Source organism: Arvicola amphibius, chromosome 13 (assembly GCF_903992535.2).
Source record: "Arvicola amphibius chromosome 13, mArvAmp1.2, whole genome shotgun sequence".
Taxonomy (NCBI): Eukaryota; Metazoa; Chordata; class Mammalia; order Rodentia; family Cricetidae; genus Arvicola; species Arvicola amphibius.
Window position 1 is genome coordinate 53691156 of NC_052059.1, and position 10278 is coordinate 53701433.

The window sequence follows — 10278 nt, forward strand, 5'->3', positions numbered from 1 at the left end:
TCTCCCTCTCTCTCTCCCTCTCTCTCTCTCTCTGTTTCTCTCTCTTTCCCCCTCCATCCCTCCTTCCCTCTCTCCCTCTTTCATTCCCTGCTTCTCTCCCTATCTCTCATCCTGCTCTCTTAAGTAAACAGTTCAGTTTCAGGTTGTGACATGCTTTAGCATGGGTAACTTCACTTCAATTTCCTGTGTGGCCCACTGGGGCACTATGCCGGGACTCAGTCCACAAGGAATCGCCCATGTTAAATTTTACATACCGTCAGGACACATGAGACTTTTTTTCAGTTTTAAGAAAAGGAAAAGGAGGAAGAGCTATAGCTGAAGCAGTCACTAGCCAGCTACCTGCCCTGGTGCCAGAGTTCTGGGGAGGTTCTCTGCAGAGGGCATCCCCGTGTGCTTATCCACCCGCTCCTGAGAACACACTGCTCATCAGGCTGCCAGAGAGAAGAAAGAACACATGTCGGTAGATTCCCCTCATTCTGCAATGAGTAGTTTTGTTTGCAACAGCTGGGTTCTGCTTCTGACTCAGTTTGCTTTGACTGGACGTATCAGGAGGTATAGCATATGCTGGCTTAAATAACTGAGAGATTGGAAGGCTCACAGAATCGGTTTTAAGACTTGATCCTCAGCGGGTTAACACGGCTGTACCATTGCTGCCCCGGGACCCATGCCCGCAGCCCACTCTGCAGCCCTTGGCGTGGGATTTAGTTTAAGCCTGATGCTCTTGTGGGGATAAGATACTTGCAGCCATTACTACATCTGTCACATTCCGGGAGAAGCTCTAGATCATGCAAAGGAGTGGAGAGACTGTCTCCCCCAAATCTCAGCAAAACAACCTATGTCTTGTTTGTCCTGGTGCCAGCAGGACGTATCACTGTAGTTTGCTGTTTGTATGTTTGGTTTATAGCGGAGGGGCCACTGCCCAATTCAAAGTAATTACTCATGGATTTTCCTGAGTCTCAGTTCTTACACGGAGGGTTGTGATTCATTTTTGTCTGTGGTGTGAGGTAGAACTCAAACTTGATTTTCTTTGTATGTGTAGCAAACTGTCCCAGGCGTGGCTAGTGCAGCTAGTTGGGGCTAATTCAGCTGGGGACAGGTGATCAGTTGATCTTCCCCCACACCTTCCGGGAGGGAACATTAACAGTCCTGATCGTGCTCTGATTTCAGGATAGCACCTTTGTCAAAAACCAACCAACCATCAATGCAGGGCTTTGCTTGTGACAGCCCCACTGACATCTGTGTGTATCTTTGTGTAACTCTTGCACTGCCGGGATTATGGGAGCTTAACATAAAGCTTTGAAGTGAGAAGTTTCGGGTCTTCCGGCTTTCTTATCTCTTTGAAAACTTTCTTCACTATTCTGAACCCTATGAATTTCTGTGAGTCTTAAGTTGCAGGTGTCAATTTCTGTCAAAAAGGTGTTGGGATTTTGACAGGAGTCATGTTAAACCTGTAGGTCAAGTCAGCAGCCTAGAAATGCTAAGTCATCCAACCCATGAAGCAGACAGCTTTTCTTTTACTTATATTTATTTTAAACGCAACAAAGCCACATAGTTTTTAGCATACAAGTCATGCTGGTTAGTTTTATAGCAACTTGGCACATACAGGAATCACCGGAGGAAACGTCCCAGATTGAGGCCTTCCTTCTATCAGATTGGCCTGTGGGCAAGAATGTGGGACATTTTGTAGATTAATGATTAATTTGGGAGGGTGCAGCTCACTGTGGTGATGATTGTAAAGATGGCAAGCTGAATGAGCCAGTAAGCAGGCCTCCTCCATGGCCTCTGCTTCAGTTCCTGCCTCCAGGTTCCTGCCCCTGGCTTCCTGCAGTGGTGGACGCTAGCCTGTGAGATGTAGTAATCCCTTCCTCCCACATCAGCTTACTTGGTGTCTGATCACGGCAGCAGAAAGCATCCAGGACTCACAACTTGCACCTTATCTAAGGATATTTGTAAGTACTTTTTATTATTTTTGATGCTGTCATGGGTTCACCTGCGTCCTTAATTCCATTTGCACATTTTTAGTTGCCAGCATATAAAGATACAGTTGATACAGTGTGAGCATGCACATATGTGTGTGTGCGCACATGCGCGCATGTGTGTGTGTGTGTGTGTGTGTGTGTGCGCGCGCGCGTGCAGATTTGGAGGCCAGTGGTAGACACTGAACGTGTTCCTCCATTGTTTCCCTCCTTTCATTGAGACAGCGTTTGTCACTGAACTTGAAGCTTATGAACTGGCTCTATTTGCTGGCCAGCAAGTGCCAGGGATCCATTGTCCTGTCTCAGCCCCTTAAGTGCCAGGCATGCAGCCATGTGCGGCCACACCTGTATTTTTACTTGGGTTTTGTGGATTCAATCCCAAGTCTTCCTGCTTATACGGTGTACTTAGTGACTAAAGGAACAGAACTGATAGTGTGTGTGTGTGTGTGTGTGTTCCTAGTTAGAGTTACTATTGTTATGATAAAACACCATGACCAAAAACAAGTTGGGGAAGAAAGGGGTTTATTTGGCTTACATTTCCACATTAATAGTTCATTAGCGAAGGAAGTCAGGGCAGGAACTCAAGCAGGACAGGAACCTGGGGGCAGGAGCTGATGCAGAGACTATGGAAGGGTGCTTCTTACTGGTTTGCTCCTCATAGCTTGCCCAGCCTGCTTTCTTATAGAACCCAAGACAACCACCAGCCCAGGGATGGTCCCATCCACACTTCACGTGGGAGCTCCAGCCAAAAAGTTCCAATCTCTTACAACGTTAGGGATATTTTTTATGACAATGTATTGATAAATGTTATGTGTGTGTCTGTGTAGTAAAAGAAGATATATTAGATTGGCTTACAGGATGGGGTCCCGGTAGCCCAGCAATGCTTGTCTGCTCATAGAAAGGCCAAGAATCTGGTTGTTGCTTGGTCCACGAGACTGTCTCAGCTACCCATAGTCCCAATCTGGTGCTGAGGTGCTAGAAGCAGCATTACTCAACCTGTGGGCTGTGACCCCTTGGGTCACATATCAGATCTCCTGCATACCAAAAATTTACATTATAATTCATAACAGTAGTATGACTTTTAGAATAAAATGGCAGTTATGAAATAGCAGCTAAATAATTTTGTGGTTGTGGGGTGACCACAGCACGACGAACTGTTCTAAAGGGTTGCAGTGTTATGAATGTTGAGAACCATTGGACTAGAGGATCCCCACCCACAGGAGAGATGAACTTGCCAGGGAGAAGGACAGTAAGACAAAAAGCAAACGTTTTTTTATTCGATTCCTTTTATCTGGGCAACCACAGAAAGATGCTACCGCATTTGTTATGGGTTCTCTGCTTCAAATAATCTGATCATTGTCATAAACATATCCCTAACAGTGTAAAGGACTGGAACTTTTTGCTGGAGCTCACAGCCAAAGCTGATGATACAATGTTAAAGGTCACTTAAGACGTGAGACGGCTGCCGTACTGTGTACTCAGCCCGTTTGTTTAAACTGCTTTTAAGAGAACAAATAACAACCAACCTCACTTGCCTTGGGTTTGCCATGCAATCAGCTTTTACAACCTACGCTAAGGCATAGCTGTTACCTTGGGTTATGTTCTCTTCTATGGCCCTGGGTCACGCACGTGTGTTTGTAAGTGTGTTATGATAACCATATCCACCACAAAGGCTGAAAACAGCATTCCTCTCTTGCCTGAGAGAAAGAGTCTCTCTCTCTCTCTTTCTTGCCCTCTCTCCCTCCATCCCTTCCTCCCTCCCTCCTTCCCCTTCCTCCCTCCGTGATCTGGGTGAGTTGGGGGTAGGTGGAGTGAGTAACTTCAACCCTTATAAACTCTGTTCAAGGCTCCTGTAATGATCTCTCATTCCTCCCCCATGGGATGCTATCTGTGCTGCTCAGTAAATACGGAGCAAGATCCTCTGTTAGAGACAGACACACAGACACAGGGACAGGCAGATTCAGAAGACAGCATTCAGACAGGCACAAATCCAGACTCACACAACAGACAGACAGGAAAACACAGGGAGAGGGAGGGAAAGTAAAACTGTTCTAAGGGGAAGCGCTTTTAATTTCCTTTCTCAAATGTAGCCGCAGCACCGTGGTGGCGACTGAGTTTTCACTAATACGTTCAAACCGACGCACCCTCGCCTTTGAAATATCTCACAGAGCTCCACACACTTGTTAAAATCCATAGGCTATTATGATCACGACAATTTAACTGCATATAAAGTATATCTTGGCTAAAGAGATTAATGTGCATTTTAAAACCCTGAAGAGGAGCAGTTATTTTAGAATGGGAGTTGATATAATAACAGAAAAGACTGTGTTTACGTAATCGGACCAACTTGACAGTAAGGAAGGTCTCACCCCAGGGAGAAAGGAGAAGAGATGCTCATCAGAGCGCAGCTAACAGCTGTGAATGGAAAAAGAGCAGCCATTCAAGCTAATGCCCCCCTAAGAGTTAAGCTGCCTCGCTGTCGGTAACTACGGCAATGGAGGACAGCGTAGGCTATAACTCATATCACACGGATATTTGGCTCGTCAGAGCAATCTTGCAAACAGACGTTTGTTTCTCTTTTAAAAACAATACCGTGCCTTTGTACATGCTTCTTGAATTTACCTCCATCGCAGTCAAAGAAGAGGCGAGGGCAGGACCCCAGGCTCAGCGGCGCTATTCACATCTGGAGGCCCCTAAGAATGGATGCTATGCCATCCCAGCCGCATCCCCAAAGCAGAGAGTATTGTCTGACACTTACCAGTGAAGAGGTGTGGCTCTGTGTGTGCAGAACGTCTTGTCAACGCGCAGGTTTTGCAGGCCCTTCAGGCCCGAGTACACTGCCCATCTTCTAGAGAGCTCGTGATTGGAGGAAATCTAGGAAACACTTATTTAGTATGTTGGTTAGATTTTTGTCAGTCTGACACATGTCAGAATCACCTGAAAAGAGGCAATCTCAACAAGGAAACTGAGATTCATCAGATTGGCCTGTAAGTAAGTTTGTGGGGTATTTTCTTGATTGATGATTCGTGTGGGCTTGCTGTGGATGGTGTCATCTCTGAACAAGTAGTCCTGGGCTGTGCAGGAAAGAAAACAGAGCAAGCCATGGATGGTAAGTCAGTAAGCAGCATCCCTCCATGGTCTCTGCTTCAGTTTCTGCCTCCAGATTCCTGCTTCAACTGAGTTCCTGCCCTGACAGCCCTTCATGGTAGACTATAATCTTCAAGGTGAGGTAACTTGAACCCCATCTTGGTTACTTTTCTATTGTTGTGATAAGGCACTGTGACCAAGGCAACTTATAAAGAAAGAGCTCATTGGGGACTTAGTGTTCTGGCCGGTTAGAAGTTGTGGCAGTGGATCGGTAAGTAGAGCAGTCGCCGAGAGCTCACGTCTTGATCCACCAGTGCCAGGCAGAGAGGTAACTGGGAATGGTGTGAGTTTTTAAAACCTCAAAGCCTGCCAGGCGATGGTGGCGCACGCCTTTAATCCCAGCACTCGGGAGGCAGAGGCAGGCGGATCTCTGTGAGTTCGAGACCAGCCTGGTCTACAAGAGCTAGCTCCAGGACAGGCTCTAAAGCTGCAGAGAAACCCTGTCTCGAAAAACAAAAAAAAAAAAAAAAAAACAAACAAACAAACAAAAAAAAAAACCTCAAAGCCTGCCCCCAGTGACGCACCTCCTCCAAGAAGGCCATACCTCCTAATTCTTCCCAAACAGTTCCACCAACTGGGGACCAAGTATTTAAACATATAAACCAATAAGAATCATTATCACTCAAATCACCCCACTCTCCCAAAGTCGCTTTTGGGCATGGAGTTTATCAAAGCAATAGGGAGCAAACCAAGAGCTACTTTGTACTTCTGAACACACAGGCCTTTGAGACTTTTTTATATGCGAAATGAAAGAAAAATAAGCCAGGTCTGCCTTCTCACAGGTAAGGTAGCTCCTCTTCAAAACTAGCAAGCTCATCAAACGTGGTCTAAAACAACCCTAGACGCAACCAACTGGCACTCACGGAAGGCAACTTCCCTGTTACGTGAGCTGCCACTGGGAAAATAACACGGTTGTTTTTTTGAGATTTGTTGTGAAGAGACAGCCTTCGAGAACATGCTATCATAATGCTATTAACAATAGACGGGTGCCAGGCCAGGCAAGGCCCCGATGCCTTCACACGTGGCTTCAGGTTAGCAATGAGCAGTAATACTATAGCAATAGCAATTATTTCAGTGAAGAATGTATCATCTTTTAAGTTATTTTTAATAAAACATATTAATAGGATCCTCAGTGGTATAAACTAATCCTGAGAATAGTTTGATAATTTAATTATGATAATTTATTAATTATATCAATATTTTATTAATATATTAACATATATATTAATTTTTTGGAGGAAGTCTTACCATGCAGTTCTGGCTAGCCTGGAACTCTCTGTGTCTCTGTGTAGATCAAGCTGGCTGCTTCTCCTGAGTGATACAATTAGAGGTCTATATCACTATACCTGGTCAAAAAAGTCTTTTAAGACCATTTTACGGTTCATGTCTTTAATCTCAGCCCTTGGGAGGCAGAGGCAGGTGGATCTCTGTGAGTTTGAGGCTAGCCTGGCCTACATAATGAGTTCCAGGAGAGCTGAGTATACACAATGAGACTCTGTCAAAAAAATTATTTTATGGACCAGAGTGATGGCTCAGCAGGTAAAGGCGTTTGCCACCAAGCCTGATGTGCTGATCTGAGTCCCCAGAATCTACATGAAGGAGAGAACTGATTCCCAAAGCTGTGCCCTGGCACATGCACAAAACAGATAAACAAATGTTAAAAGTTTTAAAAATTGCTTTGCCTTCCAAACAAACTCAGTAAAGGTACATTTGCTTAACAGACAAAATATCAAGTATATATGTGTGTGCATCAATATTTTATTCCATGAAATAGTTATGAACTTTCTGCTTTCAAAATAACGATAAGGATATCAAAATCCACCACGAAGCTGTGCCTCGGGTTTTCCCGCTGAAGGATGATCCTATCTGTCGTCTAGAATCTATTAAGAGCTACTTTGACTGAGCCCTGAAACTGAGCTGTCATGGATCAATTACCCAGGATCGAGCTGACATTTGCATCCTGCCAGCAACTGTGCAAACAGATCCCGAGAATTGTCTTTTTGACTACAGATGCAGAAAACACAATACTGACCTTTGTAGGAAGCAGGGGTTTAAGAAGCTAGGACTAAAAGGTGTGTTCAAAAAATAAGAGTTTAAGATTGGGGAGCCTGTGGCAGCCTTAGGCTCCCCCTCTGTGTGGCATCTGCAGGTGTCCAGGTTACACCAAAGCAAAGAGAAAGCTTTCTCTTCCTGCTGGAGTTGAACAGAAGCTGGAGGTGGCAGTAAGTCCCCAGTTCTCTCCTTAAACATTCACAAAAAGAAAGACTGAAATGTTAAAACCAGAAGCCCCTACCAGCCATGTCTTCTAACAACTGTTTTACAGACCAGAAAACTGGGCCAAAGGTTAACGGACTCGGGTCCAAGCTTCTCCACTCCTTGGCATCTCTCCTCCTCTCCCATGTGACGTTTAGAGATGATGTTCATCTAGAGAGGTCTTGCTGGGAAGATGAACTTGGGTCCCCTGCCACTGAGTGACAGTCGAGGTGAAAATGACTTTCTGATGGCTGGTACACCCCAGCGCAGGTCATTCAGAGGGCTGTGAGGGTCCCAGCCCTCCAAGGAACTCTCAGCACATGCAGAGGAACCAGAATTCTCTCCAGACCTCTCCCTCAGGACAAGTGGCTGACACAGATGCTCTGGGCTTTAGCACTAGCTCCGCTGTGACAGCTACGAACAGTTACAGATAGCCTGGCTTGCTTCAAAAATTGCCACCTGCTGTCTTTTTAAATAAATTATTAGTTTTTTTAATTCCATGTGCATTAGTGTTCTGCCTACATTTATGTCTGTGTGAAGGTGTCAGATCCCCTGGAACTGGAGTTACAGACAATTGTGAGCTACCATGTGGGTACTGGAACTTGAACACGGCTCCTTTTGGAAGAGCAGCCAGTGCGCTTAACCGCTGAGCCATCTCTCTAACCCATAATGTGTAGCCCAAGCTTGCTTTGAAGGCATAATCTTTCTGCCTCTGCCTCCTTCAGCAAATCCTGTGGGCCTGCATGCGCGCATCTCCACGACTGGCGCCACCTACAGTCTTAATAGCAAGTGAGCTCAAAGAATCCGTGTACTACGCAGGATCTCTGACTCACATTAATACAGCAGGCATCTGTGCAAACACAGTCACTCACAGACCCCAGCACCCCCACAGGTTCCCACGTTCCCTCCTAGAACCTCCGTGAACCCCCTGGAACCTCCGCGAACCCTTCAGCACGTTTTCCGTCACCCCTAGAGGACGTGAAGCACGCGTTAGGTGCCTACAGAGCATAGCATCTGTGTGGATTCAGAACAGGTCTCAGGGTGTGGCAGCCTCAAACGTTACTTTTGGGAGTTATCTTAGTTTACTTTCTGTTGCAGCGATGAACACCATGGTTAAAAGCAACTTGGGGAGAGGAAGGTTTTTTCACTTTGGGGTTATGGTCCATCATCGAGGATAGTGGGAAAAGGAACTCCAGGCAGGAACCCGGAGGCAGGAGTTAATGCAGACACCGGGGTGGAGTGCTGCTTACTGGCTTGCTCCTTTTGACTTACTCAGCCTGCTTTCTTATAGCACCCAGGACCACCTGCCCAGGGATGGCACTGTTCACAGGGGGCTGGACCCTTCCACGTCAATCATTAATCATGAAGATGCCACACAGGCTTGCCTACCGATTTCTCAACTCAGATTTCCTGTTCTTAGATGATGCTGTCTTGCGACAGGTTGGCAAAAAATCCAACTGATACAGAAACATTTTGGATTTTTTCCCCCATAATATTTTTGTCTGTGGTTGGTTGACTATATAAAAACCATAACTTATACATATTATCCTGTCTCAAATACTATATATTTAAGTACACATGTCTTAAGTATCTTTTTAAATAGAAAAATATGCCAGGCTATAAATGCCTGCACTTACACATAGACGCATTTTTGTATCGTTATTAGGTTTGTACATCGGTCTATTTATATTAACAAGAGCGTGCGTGAGATTCTATTGAATGGCAGTTCTAGAAATAAAATGAACTCTTGAACTGCCAGCGGAGTATAAAGTAACTTTTCCTTGCCTGAGAAAAGGGCTTGTGTCATTTCTGAGGCACCCGAAATATCCAGAGACCGCCCCCCTTTACCAGTAACCTGCCTTAGCACCCACCCCAGATTTCAGTTCCACGGGCCACCGTACTTCTAGAAGTCGAGGGATTGGGTAGTATTGGCTGCTTGGAAGCTGGGTGTAAACACACAGCAGGTGAACGAGATCAAGGCTCAAGAAAGCTGAGGCACTTATATGTCCCCACATTCAACATTTAACCAGCACTGCCCCTGCCTTGACTATTCTACCCAAGAGGAACAGTTTTATTGGTTGTACAAAGTCACACTCATCCCAGTAAGAGTCAGCCCCTTGTACATACTTCTACCAGGTGACTTCTCAGTGGCCAAGTCTTGCCAATGGCATCTTCTGGAGTGTCCGGACTCGCAATACTGAGAAGATGGTTTTAAAATCCCAATTACCTCCAGATAAAAAACCTCAGGTTCAGCCGGGCAGTGGTGGCGCACGCCTTTAATCTCAGCACTGGGGAGGCAGAGGCAAGCGGATCTCTGAGTTTGAGGCCAGCCTGGTCTACAAGAGCTAGTTCCAGGACAGGCTCTAGAAACTACAGGGAAACCCTGTCTTGAAAAAAACCAAAAAAAAAAAAAACCCAACCTCAGGTTCTAACCATGTGTTATGGTGGAAGGCTTGGCTCCCTGAAGAGTCATTCTTGGAAGCTCTTGGTGGCCTGGAATGACCATTGGAGCAATGAATAAAATCCAGCCTGAGATCTCAAGGCACTGTCCCCTTGGTCGCTTAAACTTTTCTTTTACATTTATTTAGTTGTGTGCAGTGGAGGTTTATGTGGCGTCAACTTGCAGAAGTCAGTTCTTTCCTTCTTCCATGTAAGTTCTGGAGATTGGCAGCAAGCACTCTGCCTCCTAGGTCCTCTCTGGCCCTCCCTTAGCCTTTTTAATAAAAGAAGCAAATGGAACACTCACACCACCACTCTGAGGCCTGGGTCTGCTTCTCCTGTCTCAAGGGCAGTAGCTAAAATTAGAGACACCTTCTGTTTGGTCACAGTAGGCATATGCTCACTGCCCTGGTCGGGTGTCTTTCTCAGCATGCCCCACATTCTCGGTTTCTCTAATACAGTT